General features: G+C 43.8%; 1 long non-coding RNA gene across 1 annotated transcript; it reads right to left on the reverse strand.

Annotated features, from left to right (window-relative positions):
• Positions 1-978: 978 nt before the first annotated feature.
• LOC121147718 lies at positions 979-16718 on the reverse strand. The gene is made up of 3 exons (XR_005882468.1): positions 16705-16718; positions 8720-8725; positions 979-1058 (listed from the first exon to the last, which is right to left on the reverse strand). It is a non-coding gene; the product is annotated as an uncharacterized LOC121147718 (long non-coding RNA).
• Positions 16719-19723: the final 3005 nt, after the last annotated feature.

The following is a 19723-nucleotide window of genomic DNA, read 5'->3' on the forward strand; positions in this document are numbered from 1 at the left end:
TTGTGTGCTTGCCAATACAGGGACCAGCACATTCTGTCACCTCAATTAGCTTATGCACATGCTAGTGGCTGCAACTGCTGGATCAGTTCTATCTCCAGCCCTGTCTCCTACATAGACCAATGGATATTATAGCCCAGCCTGACCTGCCCATCATATACTCGGCCTTCACGTACACTACTGGAAGCTGCAGCTTTACCAAAGTGACACAATAACCCCCACCAGGCCCACCCACTACTCTGGTTCCCATCCTTGCCAGTATGTACAGCAGACTGGCCCAGTCTGTCCCACATCCCATTCCATTCTCATACATATCAATGAGCACTGAAGCCTAGTTCAACCCAACTAGCCCCACTATCCAGCCCACACACATGCCGGCAAGTACCACTCTGTCTAGTCATGCTTGCCCCATTCCTGGTTATCATGCTCACCAGTCAGAGTGGCAACCAAAAGGGAGGAGTCCACTGGTTCCTTACTGGATTTTGCACTTTCCCGGTGATTCTGCAGTTTGACAGAATTTTCCCCCATGCCAGCATCTGCCAGCTGATGCTGCAGCAAAGATCAACCAACCCACACTCACTCTGACTTATGCATGCACCAGTAGGAACAGTCAACCCAGCCTGACTTTCCCCTGATCCAGCCCACATGAGGCTGACAAGTGTTGCATCCCTGCCCGGCCTGGTCTGCCCCCATTACAACTCACACTTTCCAGTGGCAACGGTGGTACAAGAGGGTAGCCCTCCATATTCCCCCTATCAGCTTTACCCCCTAAACCCTTGGATCTCACATGTACTCGTTGGGTGCTGTGGCCCATTCTGGCACGGCCTGCCTCTCTTCGACCTTTGCCGGTAGATTCTGTACCTGTCTGAGCCTGGCCCATCCCCAATTCCAACTCGTGCTGGTGGGGACTACAGCCTAGCCCAGCCTACCCAGCACCCAGTCCTGGCTCTCATGTGAACTGTCTTGTGTTGTGACCCAACACGGCCCAACCCACACTCCATTCTAGTGCTCGGATTCGCCAGCAGGTAATATGAACTAGCCCAACCTGGTTCACCCCTGATCTGAGCCAAATGTTTGCCGCTAGGTACCATTCCCTGGCCTTGTCTGGGCTGCTCCCTATCATGGTTCTTGCACTCACCTGCAGGGACTGTGTCCCGACAGAGGAGTTGCCCAAGCTCCTCATCAGAACCTGTCCCAATGCTAGATCTCACACACACTGGTAGGTCCATGAGCCAGTCCTACTTAGTCCACCTTCTGTCCTAGCAGGAACAATGACCTTTCCTGACTGGCCTTCACCCATTCCAATTTTTACTATTGGATGCTATAACCCAGCCAAGCCTGGTCCACACCCAGACATAGCTCACACAGGTCTCAGCAGGCACAGAGATCTAGCCTAGCAAGTCCTATACTTACCCCAGTTCTCGTGAGCACCAGTGGGTGCTACAGTCTAGTCCAGTCTGGCACACCCCAAAACCAGCCCATACTTGTGCCAAGGAACACTGCATGCCCAGACTAGACAGCAGCCCCACTCTGGCCTGCACACTCACCAGCGGGAACTACAACCCAGCCAGGGCATCCTCCTTGCTCCCCAACCAGGCCTGTTCCCAGCCACAGATCTCACACATGCCAGTGGTGGCTCTGACCCAACTTAGCATAGCTCCTCACCTGTCCTGGCCTTTGCCTTGGATGCTGTAGCCTGGCCTTCCCTGGGCTGTCCCCAGTCCCAACTCTTACTGGTGGGTACTGGAACCTGGCCCTGCTCAGTCTACTCCCATCTATGGCTCATGCAAACCAACAGGTGTGATAGCCTAGCCTAGCATGACCCAAGCTCCAGTCTGGTTTCTGCACTTATCAATAGGCTATGGTTTGCTCAGCCCTGCCTGGTCTGCCCCCTTCCAAAACCAACCCACACATTAGCCAACAGATGGAGCTACTTTGCCCAACCTGCCGAATACACAGACCTGGACCATATGCTCACCAGTGGGAGCTATGACCCCCTAGGGGAGTTTCCCAAGTTCCCCCACTTGGGCTACTCCCAGACCCAGATCTCATGCATGCCAGTGGTTGCTAGGCCTTGCCAAGCATAATCTACCCCTCCTTGTCGGTCTAGTATGAGCTGGTGAAAATTGCGGCCCAGTTCACCCCACACTCTGTTTAAGGATGCACATACTGGTACCTGTCCAGACTATTCTTGGTCCCTGTACCTGTGAACGTTGGCAGGTTCCATGTCACACCTGTCTCAGCCCATCACCACCCTAACCTTTGAGCTAACTAGCAGGACTTGCATTTCCACGGGTTTGGTCCACATATCCCCCACAGAATATACCCCCGGACCTGGTTCTCTTGCATGCTGATTAGTGTCATGGCCCTTGCTAATGTTACCCATCACTTGTTTCGATATTCAGTTAGGTTCAGGATCTACTCCTGCTAGACAGGCCCCCAGCCTTAGCTTTTACATTGAGTAGCATGTGGTGGTCAGCAATGTCCCATGCTGACAAGCCTAACTCCAGATTCACATGTGGGCTGGTGTACCAGTCTGACCCATACAGCTCTTCCAGTCTCTTCCCTCCAAATCACCATGTCTCAGTCCCCTTGCTTAACCACAAGTACAGTGGCCCTGTCATTGAGTGTCCCTCAGAATTCATTTCTCGCCTATATGTACTGTGGCCCTATCCACAGATGTCCCTAGGCAATAATTCCAGATTCCCAAGACCCCAGAGCTCGCCACCAGGTGGCCAGTGGGTGAAGCTTGGCACTGTTGGTGCTCTGGTTGCCCACAGCTCAGGATTTGCCCACCGCTTAGCAGTGGTTGAGGGGGAGCTAAGATTCCCAGCAGGAAGCCTGGCTCAGCATGGGTTCTCCCAGCTATTGCCATGTGGCTGGGAGATTCAGACACCCATACCTCTGAGTATGTTCACCTGGATTCTGCCCACCAACGTGGTGGTTGTGGGTGGAACCATGATTCTGAGCATGCCCAGAGCTATCCAAGATCCGTACACAGCATGATCACTGTGGATGGAGGAAATTCTCAGACCTTGGAGCTTAGACAAGCTCATGATTCACCCACAGCTTGGCAGCAGTGGACGGGGAACTAGGATCCCCAGTGGGAAGCCTGGCTGAACACAGGTTCACCCAGCACCAGCCACCTGGCTGAGAGATTCAGAAACCCACACCGCTGAGCAGACTCACCTGAACTCTGGGAACAACTGAGTTTTAACAAAGATGGAAAACCACTTCAGTAGAGAAATGATAGGGTTTTTTTCAATGAACTAGATATTTACCAGCAGAAAAAAAAAAAAAAGGAACATTGACCCAAATCCGACAACTCATATACAAATTAATTCACAACATAGATTTTAGTGTACATTATAAAACATCTTAAAAGAATAAAACAGAAAATTTCTAGAACACATGTCATGGTGAAGAACTCTTACACACAATACTAAAAGAATGATTCTTAAGAGATACAATCTGGGCCTGGCGCAGTGGCCTAGCCGCAAAATTTCTTGCCTTGAATGTCCTGGGATCCCATGAAGGGCCAACAGACATACAATGGAGTTCAACACCATTAGTTATTTAAAAAACCCAAGAAAATACATAGTGAGATAGCATTACATATACCCAGAATTCCAGTACCAAATGCAGGCAAGGATGTGGAAAAACTGGAACTTTTTTTTTTTTTACATTGCTGGTAGGAAAGTAAGATGCCACAACACTTCTGAAAATGTCAGTTTCTTAAAACATTAACCGTATCTTTATCATATGATCCAGAGATTACAACTGTGAACTTTTCTTCCAGAGACATCTGTGTCCACATAAACACCTGCACATGCTTTTACAACTTTATCAGTACAGAAAAAGAATTAAACGAGGCTGCCAGGACAACTAAAATATTCTGCAACACGTGATCGGTTCATCCCTGGCACTCTCAGACCTTGGAAGAGCCACCATTCAACCATAAAAAGAAATGAACTGCTACTTCACTCACAACCTGAACAGACCTCAGGAGGGCTGTGTGAATACCAGAATATGACGCAGTGTAAGAATCGATGTATACAACATTGACCAAAGGACAAAATTACAGAGGTTAGAGAAGAGATGAGCAGAGGACGGGCCTGAGGGACGGTGTGTGCAGGGAGATGAGTGACCACACTGCATAAGATGTGCATGGTTCTGCAGTAGCTCTGTATTTCCTTACAGTAACTGTAGAGAGACGGCACAGTAGTACTGGCGCCATTTATGTCAATGCCACTTTCTTGGCTTTATTTTTGTGTCAGAAGCTGAAAAGGGGACGAGAAGCACCAGTTTCTTTCAACAGAAAAGTCTTTGCAATTTCCTGTGAATCTATCATTCAAAATTAAAAAGTTACAACAACAACAAAAGTTGGCAATCAGTCTATACCCTGAACCATGGCAATGGAAGTTTCTAGAAGAGGATATTAGGCAACTGTATTTTGACAAGTGCATGGGATAACTAACTTAGGGTTGGGAACCACTGGGAGCCTTGCCATTATTCAAACTGTAAGCTGGCAGCACCCCTGTGTAGTCTGGTGACAGCAGAAAACTAAATATACAAATTGATTTCTGATCACTGGAGGGCTTCCCCCCTCCCCCATGTGGAAACCTGACATTTAAGCGAATGCGTATAAACGTGGATGGGGGAAATCATCCATTCACTGTGTCATGGACATCAATGCCAGCCGGAGAGACTGTGCTTTGGAGTCAACGTGTTTATTGTCAATGTTACCATCTCCAATCACACTTAAATATGCATAATTTGAGAAGAAAATTTGTCTCACCGAATTCTCATTGGAGATGGGCAGCAAAATCAGTGTGTTTTTATTTGTTAGCAAAGAGTTATCACCCACAGTGACCCCTGGAAAACATGAGAAGAGCAAATATTCCTGTCTTGACTGCCAATTCCAAGGCATGAATTGCTTTTATTCCTGATCACCCACGACTACCTTGTCATCTCTTTGGGCTGAGGCGGTTGGGAAGTGTGTGGAAGACATATGGGAAGGCTGCTTCGAGCCAACAAATCATGATTTGATGGGTTAAACGCCTCGTGTGGTTTCTAAACATTCTTCAGCACAATCAACCAAACCCACCGTCGGGTTTCTTCAGGGAGACAAGGATAAAGGTTCAGGAAGAGTCCTTCCTTACCTTCAAAGGTTGTAAATGTGTTTGAGGATGCGACCAAATCAGAATTTTAAATAATAATAATAACAAAGAAGCCTGCGCTGGAATCTGAACCGACAGCGCAACGGCGCCAGAGGGCTTTAACGCCAAGTATCTCTGCGTGAGCTGAGCCGGGGGGTTGTGTCCGCTGAGTTCATAGTTCTACCAAAAAGCAGCCTACGTTCGTTTACAGCATGGCTTTCGTTTATTTCTCAGCCGCGAAGCCGCAAAAACTCAGAGCCATTTCTGAAGCTGGAAATCAAGAAATCCGGCACACACGGGGGCACAAAAAGTGAAAACACAACATCACGATCTCCTGTCCTGCACACCTTAGGACTCAAAGGCTCTGGGGGAGTGTCACCGATCTGTGTGTCTGAGCGCTCGAGTTACGACGCTCAGACACGCTCCACGCTAACTCGCACTGCCTTGCACGTTTGTATTCTGCTAACATGTCTCCACAGAGAAGCGTTAAAATCCCAGCTCCCAAGCTCGTGCCACTGTCAAGTTCTACTGAAAAGCAAAGTAAGTACTGTTAACCGGCGACAGTGCTTTCAAAGTTGATATGCGGCTGTAAGAAGAACAGTTGAGGATCACCGCGTTCGCAACGAAGAGTTTCCCTAGGAGCACAACCTGCAGGTATGAGCGCAGCAAAGGCTTAAACCCAAGGCCAGCTAGTCCGCCGCGCCTAGCAGGGCTGCGCCTGGCCCAAGGGGACAGCGACCGGGGCGTGCAAGCCTGCATGGACGCCGCAGACCCGTGGGACCGGAGCCCTAGAAAACTACAGCGAACGCATTTCCCGAAAGGGGAAACCCGCAGGAGCCTGGAAAAAAAAAAAACAGCAAGACAAGAGCCAGAAAGAGAGAAAGCAAGCAAAAAGAAAAAAAAAAAGCCGTCCCCGCGCTCCACAGCCCTGCGCGAGCCAACGAGCGCGGGCTGGCCCAGCCGCTCCAGCTGGAAGTCATTGTGCGGGCTGGCGTCGGCGTTACCATGGCGACCGCCCGGCCGGCGCCAGCGGAGGGGGGCGGCGGGCTGGGTGAATGGGTGACGTCACGCGGCCGGCGCCAGGCAGTCTGGGCGGCCGAGCCAATGAATCAGCTGTCGGGGGAGGGAGCGGGCGCGCGGGAGGAGGCGGGGGACGGAATGCGCCGGGAGCCGCGAGGCCACGCCCCGCCCGCCGGGGACGCGCGCTCCTGCGCTCGGCTGCGGCCGCGCGCCGCGGGGGGAGGAAGCGGAATCCTCGCTTCCGGCCTGGGGCCCGCGGGCACGCGCGCGCGACCCCGAGCCCCCGCTGGCGACCCCGAGCCCCGTCAGGCGACCCCGAGCCCCCTCTGGCGACCCTGACTCTGGCGACCCCGAGCCCCTCAGGCGACCCCGAAACCCCTCAGGCGACCCCGAGCCCCGTCAGACGACCCCGAGCCCCCTCAGGCGACCCTGAGCCCCCTGTCGCTTGGCTTTCCCTTGGCCATCCCCTCGCCTCTGGCTTAGCGCAGGACAATACCAGAACATGGACTTGTGCCTAGCACAGGTTGCCCCCCCCCCCCATCCTCCAGGAGTCTGCTGATGGCGTTGGGATGTTTCTAGCATCCTCGGCCCTGAGCGGCCTTACAGGCGCGGTGAGGGCTGGACAGCATCCAGAGGCCATCTACAAACCATGAGCAAACAGTCCTTGGGGACAGGCTTGAGTAGAGTCAGAACTTGCCCTTGAAGTCCCAAACATCTCCTTCGGAGGTCTGCGCGGTGGTTGTGGAGGCCAAGACGGTGTGCACTGAGTGGAACTGGAAGGGGGGCGAGCGTGATAGTGGTGAAGCCTGGCCTTGGCGCCCTAGTGCCTTCCCCTTCGGGGCCTCCTGGATCTGGGATGTGTGCCTGGCTGCTTCCCCAAGACCCTAGAGCGCTGCCCGGCCCAGGATGCTTATATCTCAACCACTAAGAACACACTTCGGGTTTACTGCTCCTGCACTTGTATTTGGTACACAGCCCATCCTTTTTTCAACAAAGCAGCCATGCGAACAGTATTTACTACAAGTTTCCCTTGAGTCTTTAATTTCTTCAAGTTAGGTAAGATCCCCTGACCTAAAAAAAATATCTTTAAAGATAAGCAAGTGAGAAATGAACTAAACACAGACACACACAAAAATGCTAATAAGCAGCTCTAGGCCCAGTTTTGGAGCGTGCCATGAATTCAAGTCATCTACATCTGAATCAAATACAGACTCTGATAGAGGGCGGGGTTCCCGGCAGCCAGCACCCAAGCCTTTCTGGTTGGACTGGCCCTCCCCCTGCAAAAGGGGCTCTACCCAGGAGAGCTGAAGGTAAGGATGTGCTGAGAGCCTCGGGATGCCCCAGCAGGAGTCTGAGCCCAAAGTTCCCAGGAAGCTAAACAGCCAGGAAGCTGCCCTGGATGGGAAGGACAAAGAGCCAAGTCTAAGATTTTTTTTTTTTAAGCTTCAATTAAGAAACATTTTAGAAAAGAGAGCTCGTGTGAGTGCGTATTTACGGCTAGTAGTAGGACCATGAACCAGGGAAGCCAGACTTTTTAAGAAGACAGCCTTAGAGGTTATCGGCCTCTGCTTGATTTGGGGCAGGAAAAATAGAGTTGAGCAGCTGCGGGATTTCACAGGATGACGGCTGAGTACAGAGTGGAAGCCTTGGCTGGGGAACTCGGTTTGCACGTATCTTATAAATAAACAGCAGAACCCCTGATAGGAGAAAAAAATCATTTGTCCTTGTTGTACAAGGTGAAAATAGGACAGAAGAATGAAAGCAAGATAAGAGCCAGACCTATAAGGAAACCGTATTAATAGTTCAAGCACGAAGCTTTGGGTACAGTCTGAGACAGAAGAAAAAAAATAAGTAGAAAGGTTTAACCTAAATTAACATCTATGTATGTTTGAATTACAATGCGGAAGGAGCTGCTTACTGCATCTTGTTCTGTCACAGAATGGGGGGAAAAATGCTCCAGCCTTCTGACAGGCCAATAGAAATGCTGATTTCACATCATCGTTACTTTATAAGTAAAAGTCCTGAGCTCTATTTCACGAGAATTTCATCACAGTCTGGGGGTGCAGTCCTGGCCAAGGCCTTTTTAACCAAGTTCCCTGGGTGAGAATCACTAAGGGCAGGTGGTCACCAGCTCCCACTCTTACACAAGCACTAATTACTAACACTTGGTCTGTTTCACGGCGATTTCTGATGGCCAAGAGCACATCTCTGAGCCCAGGGCATCCTCTCCCTCTTGAACTGTTGTCCCTTGGTTGTGAGCCTGCTTGTGGCCTCTCGTTGCAAGGACAGGTGATGGGTGAGTACTCCGATAGAACCAAACACCTGCCTTAGGAGTCTGTAGGACACTGCAGTGTCACACTGTGACACGTGGAAGTTATTTCGTTGCATTTTGTCTTTTCCTTAATAATCTTGCTTCACAGCCTCTTTTGGATGAGAACTGATTGAAAGAAATACTTGGACCAGAATTGACTTGGAACTTTCATGAGTTTTCTCTCAAAAATACTCAGTGGAAACAAAGTATAGACATACAGAGTGAGAAGAACTTGTGACTTTTCCCTTAACGACAAGCTCAACTTTCAAATCTTACTTTATTCTGCTAAAAGTAATTGAACGCCAATTATGTTATTATATACAAGAGTACCTAAAGAAAGAACATTTTTGTGTGTTTTCAAAGTGGAAGAAATAAACACAGGAAACTGGGTATTATGTGATTCAATCTAGACATTTCAATGATATGTGCCTGGGGGCTATTGCTTTGGCATGGTTTGTTAAGCTGCAGCCTGTGGCACTCTATCAGTCCAGAATGCTCCTCTTCCCATCCAGCTCCCTGCCAATGTGCCTAGGAAAGCAGCAGAGGATGATCCCTGGAAGAAACTCCTGGCTCCTGGCTTGAGATCAGCCCAGCTTTGGCTATTGCATTCACTTGAGTAGTGAATCAACGAATGGAAGATGTGTTTCTTTGTCTCTCTCTTTCTCTCTCTTTACCTTTGCCTTTCTGATAAATATATAAATAAATCTTAAAATAAAGATGCTTGGCTTCCTCAGACTACCTTGCAGTTGTGTTTTGTGACTGTTCCTTAAATTTCAATTTTTTCATTTATGTATTTTTAAAATACATAATCATTTTTTAAAAAATATTATTTTTTGTTTTAAAAATTAGTAAGTTCACATGATTCAAAAACCAAACAAACTCTTCTCCCTCCCATTCCCATCCTACAGCTCACATTCCCTAGAAGTCACCATCATTAATTTCTTGAGTGCCTTTTCAGGATATTTGTATGGGTATACAAGTAAATACAAATAGATTCTGAGTTTTTCTATATTTTTTTTCATTTAAAAATAGGGGAAGGGTGTCTTTCTATATGAACACATTCTGTTCTCATTTTGTTACTACTTCACTGTCAGTTAGTACTGCCTTGTCCGTAGTGCTCCATTGTAAAGAAGTACCATAATTTATTTATATGACTGCTACTGATGGTAATTTGGGTTGTTTCCAATCTTGTATTGGAGAACTGCATAGATAACTTGATATCTGTGCCATTTTATCCATGCATACATGGAGTTTCCACAATTGAAATTGCTGGATCTTTTGAAGAATGCATGTTAACATTCATGATTGTTTTCTTAAGACATTGTCCTAGCCATGAACTTTCTGAATTGATTGATATAAATACGTTTAACTTTTTGATGATGACAGATTACCAGCTGGAAAATTAGTATTCATTTTCTTAAGTGCTGTAAAAGTATCCATTTCTGAAAATATTTTTTCATAGTTTGTTCATTTCATGTGTAAACCTGTGTATATCTATTACTTTGCATTCATTCCCATGACCATTAGATAGTTTAATGTTTATTAGCAATTGCATGTAGGGACTATTCATTTTTCTTGTCCCAGTTTGAAGAAGTTTGCTTTCTCCCATTGATGTGTAATCAATCAATACATTCACAGTGACTTAGATTCATTGCACTTTTACCTTGTTCTAGGTGCTGTGGTAAGCATTTTTAACAGTTCCTGTCTATTGTGAATATTTCACGTAAGTTTTCTGTGTGCTTTTAATTCCTACTTAAACCTTATTTCCTCTTAAAAACATGTAGAGGCTTTAAAAGCCATGGGGTACATCAATCCTGTATAAATTCTTTTTTCTTTGTTCACATTTTCATAGAAAAAGTCAGTGATGCACTAAGATCAGATTAGTGTTCATCTTTATGTTTTGTATACCTCCTGTAGTACTTGGAACAATAAAACCCAATGAAATAACTAAACCCCAAATGATCACATAATATTTATAAGGGAATACCTACCTAAAATGTAGTATCCTTTTCTGTCTTAAGAAAACATTTATATCCTTTATTTTTTTTTAAAAAAAGGCTAAATATATAGAACTGCAAGCAGTTAATTATGATGGAGGAAGAGAAACTAAGACCCACAATCCCAACAAGCTAAATCAATCCATGGTGGCAGAGCAAATCCAAATGATTTTCTACATGTAAATATACATATATGTACATATATATATATATATCAAAAGATAGGTTTTGCTTTTATAAAAATGACATTACACACTACACTTATATTTTGCAACCTACTTTTTATCCTCTGTTAGCCACAAAAGATGAATGTCTTTCAATGTCCATCACTCCGCATCCCCATCAGTAATCACCCACTCTGCTGAGAGAATGCCCTGAGATCAAATTCACCTCCAAAAGAAGGAAACCTGGACCGAAACATTCCAGGAAAACCTTCACTTGACTGTTGGATGTTCATCACTCTAGAATTTCCTAAATCAGTTTCGTACCATGCTTTCTCAAACACTCTGGGTTTCTCTGAGGACCTATGAATGCAGGAGCAGGCTGACACTGTGTCCAATCATGAACCTACCCCAACAAGAGAGACTCAGAAAGAACACACCAAAACCTTTTTTTTCCCTAGCAGCAAGCCTGGCCAGTTGTGTTCCTCTTGGTTTGCTTGCTTTTCTCTTTCCCACACATTATTGTCTCCCCCCACCCAGGCTCCAAGTGCACCTCTTGACAGATAAGCTTTGACTTAATATCTAACAAAACATAAAGACACAATTTGTTCTTCCAGAGGTATGACCTTAGATTTGCTCTTAAGTGCAACGCTAGTTAGGCCATTGCATCAATTATGGATCTATTCATGTGAGTAGAGGCAACAGCAGAGCAGCGGTAATGTTACCTTATTCTAGTGACTTACCCTTATCCATAAATAATGAGATGCTTCTGCGAAATGCTGTTAGCTAAGGCAAGAGAAAGCATGACTTCTCAGAAGACTATACAATTGAAAGATTGAAAATTGATACCTTTGATAGGCTATGAACTCTGATAGGGTATAAACCACTGATGCAGGGGGTGAAAGAGAAAAACAAAGAAATGAACTAGACACTCTCATTGCTGTGTGGTGGCCAAAGTACTCTATACGGCAATGATAAAATCGAAGCGGATAGAGACGGTAGACTAAAATGTATGCCTGAATGTCAGAGAACTTGATCTCTCCATCTGCAGATATCTTCTACGTTGTTAACTTAAGAATAAATCACCACGGCTGAAAATCTTAGCCAAAAATATGGCTGGTTTACACTCTTGTCATATTCTTTTAGCCATAATAGAGAAAAATTGTGTTAAGTGATCCAGCCTTGTGTGTGTGTTAGAGTTTTGTCAATACCATTACTCTCTCCAATTTTAACTAACTCCTATCATGCTTCTCCATGGAATCTAGATACTAATTTAAATAGCTTCTTGAAGTATAATGGCCACCAGCTTCCGGACATGGTCTTATCTGGTTGTGCAGTCTAGTCCTGTTTCTAGCAAAAATAGAAAATGCTGTGTAGTTGCCACTAGAGGGCAAATAGCCGTTTGGCCTTGTCTCTGACTGAAGCATGTCTAGGCAGCCAACATTTCAACGTCTTGGACAACCCAGTCATGAATCTTGCAGTGCCCGCTCCTAGTCAATCTACATGCTCAGCATGCTCAGAACTTTCTCATTTGTTTTAAGGCAAAATTTTAATGGGGTCTTTTTCTGCCCTTGACCATGACCACACTTTGAATGGTAGATTTCATTTCCTGAGTATATGAACTTCTAACTTTCTCGTGCAAACCCTTTTAGATCTAGATATCCAACCTCATTGCAAGGTGACCTAACTTTGCACCACCCAAGAGAATTCTTACAGTGACATAAAAGGCATTTTCTAATCTGGAAGGTTCCCTCTTTCCTTCCCAGTCACATGCCACACCACTGCCAAAGAGTCGCTTTACTCTGCATGGCTTCAAGTTTCCCAGCAGTTCCTGGAACAGAGTGTCGATTTCCCATCCCTGCATCTTTACTCAAACCATCACAGCTCCTTGGGATGCTCACCGCACACTCTGAATATTCAGTTCTGATCCACATGAAGAAGACTTACAGTCTCTGGCGATCCCTCTTTTTTTCTCTCTTCCATTGCCAAGGCAACAGGTGCACTTCTTCCTCAGAGCTCCTCTTCCATCTTGTCCACATCTCTGTTAACAATACAAACTCTGTTATTGTGACTGTGTCTGGCAGAATATGAATATTGAATCTATTTTGACATAGCAACAAAATTTTCTCGTCTTTGCTATGTTTGGAATTATTGAGGGTTTTGCAAGAACATGAAATATCTAAGTTTTTTGAAGATGGAGACTCTCTGACCTTGAGTAAGAAGGACAAGAGTTCTGTTTGATAAAACTTTGGACTCCACTACTAGGTAAAAGAAACTGTAAAGACTTTTTATATAAAGAAATATCTGGAAGCAGCAGTCAGTAACTGAGGTAGACTGGAAAAGGTTTGGAAAGGTCAAACATCGAGGCCTACAGACAGGACAATGGTGTGAAAAGTCAACAGCTGCTTGGAGGTGCTAGGCAAGTGTGCTTGGAGGCCAACTACCAACAGGGGCTCTTTTGGCATCTCATTAGATAAACCTTCCACCACCCTCACTAAAGGGCTCCATAACCAATTGGGAATTCTGCATCAACTGGACAAAGAGCCACATGGCATGACTTTCAGCCTATGATCAGATTCGCTGTTTCAAGTGAAAATAAATTACTCCTTATAACAGCCACGGGTTCTCTAAGGAGATTAGGTAACTTGGTGCCTGGCTGGGAACCCATAAAAGCAGATGCGCATTAGGGAGACATGATGGAAATCAGGTCAAAGAGACATATCAGTTATTAATAACACATCTAATAGCATGTCCGTATTTATTCAATTATATATCCACCCTACTCAGGTGATACATTAATAATGGGGGAAATAGTGTGGAGTATGTGGAATCTCTCTGCATTATCTTTCAAATATTTCTGTGCATCTGAAGATAGGGATGGGCATCTGGTGTCTTTAATTAAGACATTGGGACCCTTGCATCCCATATTGGAATGCCTTGGTTTGAATTTCCTCTCCTTTTCCAATTCTAGCTTCTTACTAATGTGTACCCTGGGATCCTGAAGGTGATGGTCCAAGTACTTGAGTTCTTGCCAACCACATGGGAAACCCAGACTGAACTCTGGGCTCTTGGCTTCAGCCTGGCCCAGGTAGCCTTAACTATAAAAGACATTTTGGGAATCAACCAATGGGTGGGAGCTGTCTGTCTGTCTCTTTCAAATAAGTAAAAATGAATGATAGAAAACAAAATGATTTTAAAATGATAAAGGTACAAATAACTTTAAAAGGAGAAGAAAAATTTAAGCAAACTAAGCTCTCAAGTTGTCTCCTCTGAGAATCTTGCAAGGTATCCAGGGCCCATGAACCCAATAACTCCTTGATGCAAGACTTCACTCACGTGACGTCCTCCTGATCCACAGTGGAGTGCCTGCCTTTAATAACTAGACAATCCCTAGAGAGTGGGTTAAAATTCTATCTCCAATAAGGAAGAAGCAATAGGCAGTAAAAGAGAATGTATTTCTTCTCATGAGACATAAAACTGTAGAATGTGTTTTATTTACCTAAGTTGATAAAATATTTTATAGGGGTGTCTATTTCAACAGAGTTTTCTGTGATTTTTTTAGGAAGCATGCTGTTAAGACAAATGAATACCTCATGGCAGAAAATAACACAAGACTCTACTCTTCAAGAACATTATCCTTTGTTCAGATTTTTTAATCTGAAGGAAACTCATACTTGTAAAAATGAGATGTAAAAAATCAAGGCTGCAAATGCACTGAAATCAAGTGCATAATATCTAAAGATCTTTCAGTAAAGCATACAGGTGCAGCTGCTTCTTCATATAAAAGAGCACAAACATATTAAAACTCTCTTAAGTGTTACTATTTGAAGTACATACAATGAAAATTGAAAGTGTGTATATATTTTTCTAAAATTATTCTCTAATATGCATTTTGTCTAATCATTTGACAAAAAATAATTATTAAAAAGCATTTCACCCATGAGGCCTATTTCAAATTAACTTGCATTAAAGACTTCCTATTTTTCCACGTTGCATGTCTCATGAATTTTTTACATGGTAAGGGATAGCAGAACTTTGCACTTAAAACTAAATGTTGACAAAAGATTGCTAAAAAAGGAAAAATAGATGTCCAAATAATGAATTCAAAAGGCAGATTGTCATTCACTGCACCGTTGTAGGTTCTGCTTCTGGCTCAGGACTCTGCTTACCATGGGGACAGTGGCTAATCACAGCACTACAAAGCTATCATGCTTCTTCCTTGTCAAAGAAATAAACCCTTATTAGGTATTGAGCTTGACTGGACAACTTATACTGGTACTTTCTCCTTGACATACTGTGAGGAGAGCAAAAAGGCCACTCCAAGGTCCGGTGCAAATCCCCTGAGATGCATAAAGCTAGATTCACCTCTAGATAATGGCAATTGATGACATTCTCTGTTTCATTCTTAAAATTTAAAAAACAAAAGGAAAGAGAACAAAGAAATGGATGTAGCTGGAGAAGATAGGAGAGAAAGACCTCTAAAGGCACAGGGAGAAAATACCGCTGGATGAGAAAGCTCTGTGAGCTAGTCGTCCTGGGAGTGACTCATCACACCTGCTCTAAGGGTGTGCCTGGTGATTGGATCTGCATTGGAGAGTTTTCCTAACAACTTTAATACATCAGTTACTATCCATACTTTAGAAATGAGAAGCTTAAAAAGAGCAGAGTCTAGGGACTTGCTCAAGGTCACCTATCCAATGAGAAGCAGATCCTGGAGTCAAGACTCAATTTGTATGATCCCATTAAAAATGATCACGTCTACTCTCCTGCCTCTGCATATTTCCCTGTAAAGATGTTTCGGGCATGATTTTGGGGTGGTGGTTTTAGTTGGTGAATTCACATGTACAAGAGCTGCCAAAGGTTTATTGTGTTATTGAAACTGATTGAATCTCCCTCAACTCCACCTGGCTCAACATTTTTTTTCACGTCTGTAATCTTTGTTATCTTTTGTAGTCCATATAAGTTGGTTTCATTATTTCTGCCAAATCCTTTATGCTATACTATAAAACAGGACAATCCCCAATTTTATGGCACTGGTATCATTATGCTGTATCTATAGTATTTTTTATGATTCATTCAGTGTTTTAATTCTGAAAGTTTCCTTTGCTTCGTTACTATAAGTCTCTTAGTTTCCTACAGTAACCTTGTTATTTAACTTCTTAAAGTGTAAGTAGTGGTTGAAAATCCCATTATCTGGATTTCATTGTAGACCTCTTTTTCTTTTTCTTTCTCATCACATTCCATCTGCTTGCATGCCTGATGCTTTCCTTTTTATTTCAAATTTATTTATTTGAATAGCAAGTTGACAGAGAGAGGGGGGCGCGGGAAAGGGAGATACACAACACAAACAGACCTTCCATTCCCTGCATCACTTCCCAAATGCCCACAAGAGCCAAGGCTGGGCCGATCTGAAGCCAGGACCCAAGAATTCCATCTGGATTTTCCGCCTGGGTGCCACAGACTTGAGTGCTTGCCCTATCATCTGCAGACTTCCCAGGTGCATTGGCAGGGAGCCAGATCAAAAGTGGGGTAGCCAGGACTCGAACCAACACTCTGATAAGGAATGCTAGAGTCCCAAGTAGCTGTTTTATGTGCTGTGCCACAACACTCCCCACTCAACCGTTTCTGGTAATTTTTTTTTTATCACCATGCACCGTGTGTGAAAATTGCCAAGAGACTCTGTGATACTATATTCTCCTGCACAAATGGTACATGTGCTTTTGGCAGCAGCTAGGCTAGAAGACTTTCATCCTTTCAGGAATTGCAGATCGTCGCAAGCCAGACTTCATATGCTACTATAAGAGTAGTTCATTTTCCTTAAGTAAAACCCTTGCCTCGGTATAGGCAGTCTAAACTGACAGAGTTATTTACCAGGATCCTCATTCCTTGTCAAACACTGACCTTCAACTTTTGGTTTCCCAGTTCCCTGAATATCCAAAGCCTTCAGAGTTCTTTTCATTCTTTGATCTGGAGTTTTCAGAACCAGCAATACCTTCAGTAAACCCAGATAGCAACTTTACCTCTGGGATGGCTTCAATATGATTTGGCCCCTCTAAAACATAGGCTTTTTACTTTTATTGATTCATTTTGTTGACAGAGGAAAAAGAGGAGAAGGGGAGGGGGAGGGAAAGAGGGAAGCTGTCTGCCAATAACCTCCACCAATGTCCCCCAAGGCTGGGATTGGAACACAGTCTACGTCTCCTGCATCGGTCCAGTTGGGCCATCAGCTCTGCCTCTTACAGTCTGAATTAGCAGTAAGATGGAGTCAAGAGTTAGGCCCTGATGCTGTGATGTGGGATACAGGCAGCTTAACTGATAGGTTAAACATCACCCTTGATATTCTCATTTGATCCCAAATGTTGAGAGGCAGTGAGGACTTTAAGGGAGGATTAAATTATACAAAGGAATCAATGCAATTCTTTGCAAGCTGGATTAATTGCTGGAAAACGACATCATTATAAAGTGAGATTGACCTTGTCAGTACATGGAGCCTTCAGTGGAAGCAAAACAGATGGTGGGGCCATGGTTCTTGGGTTTCCCACCCTCTGAGAACCATGTGCCAAAATAAGTCTTTATTCTCTATGCATCACCCATATCAAACATTTTGTTATAGCAACAGAAACAAACTGAGACATCCACTCTCGACTTGCCATTCACCCAGATATTGACTCCACAATTCTTCATAATTTTGTTTGGTTCTGCAATCATTTCAGATTTTTATAAATATTTACTTCAGCTGCTTTGGTTGCTCTCAGTTGGGAAGAATCATCTAAAGCCAATCTAATCCATTTCTGCTGGACAGGATATACCCACACAGGGTATTAATTTTTTTCTAAAAATATATAGTTTGAATAAAAATTAAGGTACTTAGCTTCGCATAAAGAGAAGAGAAAGAAAGTGAAGATAGGGCAAGTGTGGTGGTGCAAAAGCTAAAGCCACTGCCTGTAATGCTAGAATCTCAAGAATGCTGGCTCTGGATGCTCTCTTTCCAATCCAGCTCCCTGTTAATGCTCCTGACAATGAGTGGTGGATGGTCCAAGTGCTTGGGCCCCTACAGCCACGTGGAAGGCCCTGGTGGAGTTTTTGGTTCCTGTCGTTGACCTGGCCCACCCCTGGCCTTCAGCAGTCAACTGGGGAGTGAATCAGTGATTAGAGGATCTCTGACTTTTTCTCTCCCCCTGCCTCTCTCTCCTCTTTCCTATTACTGTGACTTTCAAATAAATAAATGACTCCTTAGAAAAAAAATAAAACTAGAAGTTATGGCAAAATTAAGTTTCTGCACGTCAGTCATGTGCTGAATCAGAGTAAGAACTGCAACTTTGAGATGGATGAGGCAAAATTCAGTTAACAAAAATTCTTCACATTTCTTAAGCTCATCAACTTTGCTCATTTCTACGACTTGTCTGGTTTGGGTAGGCATTTATTTTTGTAGCCTGTAGTTCAAATTACTAATAACAAATTTCACAACAGGAGCCAAACAGACTAACTCAAGCTCATTTCCCAAAAGATTAGCTCGCATCCAGAAACAACACAGGTTGTGTTTAGCCTTACTGATAATCCTCAAAATTAAAGACATTTGTGTCCCTATACTACAGTTGAAATAAATCACACATTATTTTTTATAATATATTGCAACAAACTTATAATCCTGAACATCTTTATTTACTTACCAACTCACAATTTTGATTATATCCAGCATGATCAAACAATTGTGACCCATACCCAATACTTAAAGACTATTTCTTCTTCAGTTGAGTTTTATCTCCTTAGTTGAACTAATGAAATAGTTGCACATGGAATTTTGTAAAAATTAAGTTCACAGAGATTGGCTGGTTTCAGATGGAAAGGTCAAATCTCCTTGCATTAGATCCATAAGTGGCAAATATTCATTCCATTTGTCACTCACTGAATATTTGAACAGACACCCAGTTCCATGCACTGTCCTAAATGCTGACAATGACAAGGTGAAGAAGAACACAGGACTTGACCTACAGAAGCTCACCTCAGTAGGGAGAGAGATATAAAAACCATCCCCACAATGCTCTATGATGAATAATATGAACAAAGATATGAATAATATGAACAAAGATATCAGAGTATATCTAAAGAGTCAGAAAAAAATCTGCCATGTGTTCTTAAAAGGATGATTTGACAAAGATGACCTCCCAATGAAACTGTTAAAATATATCTTGATAATAGGATGCTGGACTCTGCCACTGCCCAAACCTACAATGTCAGAATGCACTTAAATAACTTATGACTGTTTCTGAAGAACTATATTATTGGGATAATATAGGGGAAGCCAGTGGAAGAAGGCATCTTAGGAACGAGGGGATATTCCAGGGCCTATGAAACTGTATCATTTAAAAGAAAAAAAAAAGGAAGAAATACTTCTTTGTGTCACATGTGCAGTCTGATTTAGAGTCTAACCACCAGCATCTAGGGAAGCAAGTTGAATGAGAGGGATTAACTGAAGAGTTCTAGATGATGGCTAGGTAGGAGTAAGGTCTCTGTTCCCACTGCATGGTAAGTGATTATAATGTACCATATATTTCTCTACTTAAACATAATGAAAGGATTTTAAATGTTTTCACTAAACATGAATATTAAATGATTGAAAGTATAAAAATATTGGATTGGATATTACACAATGTACACAATATACACACACAACAAAATATATAATACCCCATAAGTATAGGTATAGAACTCCAGAAGTATATGTCTGTTAAAGTTTTTCTAGAAGAGAGTATATTTTTTTTAGGGCTGGCAATATGTCACAGTGGATCTACCACTGCTTGTAGTGTTGGCATCCCATACTGAAGCACCTCCCAGCTGCTCCTCTTCCAATCCAGCTGCCTCATGCACCTGAGAACGCAGCAAAAGAAGGAGCTGCTGAGTTCCAGGCACCTAGCTAGGTGACCCTTACAGAGCTCCTGGCTTTGGTCTGGCTCAGCCCTAACGGTTGCAGCCATTTAGGAAATGAATTGGCAAATGAAACATTTAGTCCTCTGTGTCACTTCCTCTCTCTGTTACTTTACCTTTCAAATAAAGTAAACGTGTGAAATAAATACAAAT

Source organism: Ochotona curzoniae, unplaced genomic scaffold (genome assembly GCF_017591425.1).
Source record: "Ochotona curzoniae isolate NIBS_2020 unplaced genomic scaffold, NIBS_Ocur_1.0 scaffold_461, whole genome shotgun sequence".
Lineage (NCBI taxonomy): Eukaryota > Metazoa > Chordata > Mammalia > Lagomorpha > Ochotonidae > Ochotona > Ochotona curzoniae.